Source organism: Salvia miltiorrhiza, unplaced genomic scaffold, assembly GCF_028751815.1.
Source record: "Salvia miltiorrhiza cultivar Shanhuang (shh) unplaced genomic scaffold, IMPLAD_Smil_shh original_scaffold_404, whole genome shotgun sequence".
NCBI lineage: Eukaryota > Viridiplantae > Streptophyta > Magnoliopsida > Lamiales > Lamiaceae > Salvia > Salvia miltiorrhiza.
The window spans coordinates 240218-244529 of record NW_026651542.1 but is presented as its reverse complement, the minus strand read 5'-3'; positions in this window follow the sequence as shown (position 1 = coordinate 244529).

The window sequence follows — 4312 nt, the reverse complement described above, 5'->3', positions numbered from 1 at the left end:
ATCTACAAAAATGTGATGTACAATGCAAGTTGCTATATCGGCGGTGAAAACTAACGCGTCATCGTGGGGGTACATGAGCGTTCTCAGGTCCTCTGACCCGAAAGTAATGACCGGCTCCTCCACTGCACCCGTGATCTCCATTACTTGTTTGGGATAATACCCTGACCTTACTGCCCGTACGACCTGTTTCTTAGCTCGATTGGAGGTTGGTATCCCATTCTCGCCGAAAATCATGTGCACTTCCCTTCTGGCCAGGTGGGGAGGTATCCGACCCTGCACGGCCCCTCTATGTTGATCGCGGTTTTCCTCCGGATGTCGGTCCCAGTCGTTCCCCTGAGCTTGTCTTTGGTCGTTCCCCTGGGGCTGTTGACCCTGACCCTCATTCCCTCTGGCGATAAACTGGTCCAAGTTGCCCTGGCACACCAGGAGCTCCAGTTGATGCTTAAGATCTCCACAGTATCTAGTGTAATGCCCATAGGCATTGTGGTATTCACATAATTTGTTGTTGAGCCCCTGCTGTGGCTGCCCATCCCTATAAGTGCCCGGTGCCCGGAAAAACGGCTGGTTCTTGATCAAATGGAAGATTTGTTCTTGTGGTTTGTTCAGGGGAGTATATTCAGTGAAGCGATTGACCTCGTTCATAGTGCGCTGTTGGTGGGGTGGTACCTCTGTCTGAGGAGGAAGTACCCTGGGAGACAATCCTCTGAAAGGAGCCCGATCTTGGTTCTTGGTGTTCTGTTCTGTTGCGGCCTCGGCCCTTCTGGCCCTATGCTTATCGTTTTCAGCCTCTCGTGCCATCCTGGTGTCCTCCAATTGTAAGTACCTTGGTAACCTTGTCATGATGTCGTCAAAATCCCTGGCCGGTCTGATTTGTAACTCGTCGAAGAAGAGCCTCGGCTTCAACCCCCTAACGTACGCGCAGTTTTTGATTTGTGACTCTGCCTCTGACACCTCCAGAGCAGCAAGGTTGAACTGGGCAGTGTATTCCCGCAGTGTTTCATTTTGATCCTGTTTTATATCCATCAAGGAGATGGCTGATTTTCCCACCCTCCGCGAGCTCGCAAATTGTCTAACAAAATGCGTCTGAAGGTCCTCAAAAGAGTTAATAGAATTCGGGGGCAGCGTCCCGAACCAAAGCTGGGCTGGTCCAGACAGAGTGGTGGAAAATATACGGCACTTGATGCCCTCTGAGTACATGTGTAGTGTGACCAGCCCCTCAAATCGGTTGAGGTGTACCTCGGGGTCAGTGGTACCATCATAATCAAGTGAAATAGGCTTGTAGTTTCTTAGCAGAACATCCGCCAAGATATCCGCAGAGAACGGGCTCCGGCTGTTAGTGGTCTTGGCTTTTGACGTCTTGGCACGCTTTTCATCCCTGTATTTTCCATGTTCCCTCTTGTCTCTCGGCGAATCAAGGGCATGGTGGCGTTTGTGGCTTTTGTGTTCGTGTTTGCTAGAGGTATACTCTTGCTCTGGTTCCTCTGACCATTCAGTCCGATGGGACTTCTCTGATCGATACGATTTCTCTGCTCTGCGGGATCTCTCTGTCCTTCCCGATTTTTCAGCCCTCTGAGACTTTTCCTTCAGAGTATCCTCCAGATCTCTGAGTTGATTTTTCAGTTGTGACACTTGGTTTTTCAGCCTTGCAGTTTCTCTTGGTTTTTCTCCTTCAAAAACAGGGGTAGCAGAATGGCTATCAGACTCACCCACCCTTTCCCTTCGGACGATGCTGCGAAGTACCGTGCGGCTCCCTTCTAGTTTCATCTCCGGTTCCCTGTCAGTGGGGAACTTCTGTGTTTCCTTGGGCAATGCGGGCTGTTTGCCAGTTAACTGTTCATTTGCCTCCAGAGCAGCGTGAGGCGGGAGCCCAGTGCCCTGTTGGTCAGGCCTTCCCATCAAAGGGGCGGTAGCAGGAACAGTCGGTGCGAGCGGGCCACCCAGTGCCTGACGCACAGCAGTGTAGTTCAACAGAACTATCAGTTGCTCGGCCAGAGTGAAGTTTAGCGGTCCACCACCAGGCGTGGGGATCAGGCCTTGCGGTTCAGACCCAATAGTAACCAGAGCAGGTGTAGCGACCCGCTCTTTTATCAGTTTTTAATTTCAGTTTTGCGTGTTTAGTTGTCTATCTGCCAGTACATGAAGCACTTTATGTTCTCAGCTATGTTTCTGAATTACGTATCCTGGTGACAAAGTTACTTAGCTAACAGTATGCTTTATTTATCTTCGCGTGTTTAAGACCGCGATGAGAATCTTTGAGTCGATGAATTATTATTACTCGAGGTTATAACCAACTTAGCTAAGTTGTGTTATTTATCAAGATGAAGTTTATTGCCACTTTGTTACTTAAGTCGTGAATTATTTCCGACTTTGAAGCTAATTAAATCTACGGATTTAATTTAAGTATTAGAATGATGAACGGACTGAATCTACGGATTTAATTTAGCATTATCGATGTTAGCAAACACGAAACCAGTATTTTAATACTGAGGGTGACCGACACTGAAGGATTTTACTTAGATCTTTTATTAGATCACATCGCATGCCTACCCTATCACTTTTTTCAATCTACCTACTACTTTATCAAAAGAAGGATAAAGGAGTGAGCAAGGAGTGCTGCGAAAGCAACCCCTTCTCTATGGCCAAGGCAGCGGCAGCCCTGCCCATTGGCTGGGCAGCCGAAGGGTCACGCCACACTCCATGCCAGACCAGAGCAGCCACGGCAGCAGCCTCCATTGGGCGAGCAGCCGAAAGGCCACACTCCACCTCCACGGCAGCAGCAGCAGCCCCTCCATTGGGCGAGCAGATGAAAAGCCTCCCCTATTCCACGCTGTGCAGAGCTACAGCCGAAGCTCTCCCCTTAGGCACTCAAGTGCACCTACCAAGCTCCTATATAAACTCCCCTTCAGCCCCCTTTGTGCCACCCCTTTCTTTCTTTCGACACTCTAAATATTCAGCAGCAACAGCAAGAGCTTCACCTCCCTCGACGATCGAAAATGCGGAAGGGAAACCATCGTTTTTACCCGACCAAAGCACGCGACATCAAGGTAACTCTCGACCTCTGTTGTCACTCCTTTCAGCATGAATCACACGCTCATAGAAAGCATGTTTTAGGCTCTAGTTACGAACGAACACAAGAAACATGTTAAGTCACTTTTCCGGTAGAACCCACGACTTGAAAACTGGATTAAATGACGAGAACTTTAGCTTTAAACGTAGATGAACTTGAACAAGCACAGCATGCTCACATAGGAATAGATTTAGGCCGGTGTACGAGTGAGAATCGAGGCAAGAAAGAGCGAAGAACTCTGGTTTTGGGAACTTGAAATCCTCGTCGTTCTGCCCAGAAACGCCAGAGCAGAGCTGGAAATTCCAGAGCAGAGCTGGAATTGCCAGAGCAGAGATGGAAATTTCAGAGCAGAGCTGGGGAATTCTAGAGCAGAGCTGGAATTCCAGAGCAGAGCTGGAATTCCAGAGCAGAGCTGGAATTCCAGAGCATAGCTGACCAGAGCAGAGCCGAACATCCAGAGCTGACTTTCGGAGGCCAGAGCTGACTTTCCAGAGCTAAGTCGCCAGAGCTGACTTTCGGAGGCCAGAGCTGACTTTTTCAGAGCTAACTCAGCCAGAGCTGACTTAGAAGCCAGAGTTGATTTCCAGAGCAGAGAGCGAAGAGACAGAGCAGATCGCGAGAGAGAGAGAGAGAGAGAGAGAGAGATAAGAACTTAGGGTGTTTGAGTTTTATTCTTTTTCCCTTTGCCTACACAGAGGGGGAATTATGTTTAAGTGGCAGTTTAGAACACCCTAATAAGAACGAATCAATATAGTTAATTACTTGACTTCATGAGACGAAACCTAGTTGGTTAATTGTTTTGAATAACAAGGACTAGTGATAAAATTTCCCTAAGTATTATCTCAGTAATAAAAAGGGAATATGAGTCATGCATATTCATTATACGCATTCTCATTTATTTGAGAATTTTCATCGAGCTAAGGTTTGACCTTATGTTCTCGCATTAAAGGTTAAGCGCAAGAATAAGAGCTAGCCAGGAGTCACTAAGTTATGACAAAGGTTTGCTTATCAGGTGGGCATTACTTTCATATATATCAAATGAGGTTAAGTGTTACGTTCAAGCAAGTTATTTCATGACAAAGTCTTTGAATGAAAGTTATTTCAAGTATTGTCTTGCCATAAAATGTTTCAGTTTTAGCATGATATCTATCTGCTTTGGCTTTGCCAATGATGTAATCGAATTCGGGTCTTGAGCAGTTGATAGCTATCCTGCCTTGACTAGTGTACACGAGGGACCGTGAGTCA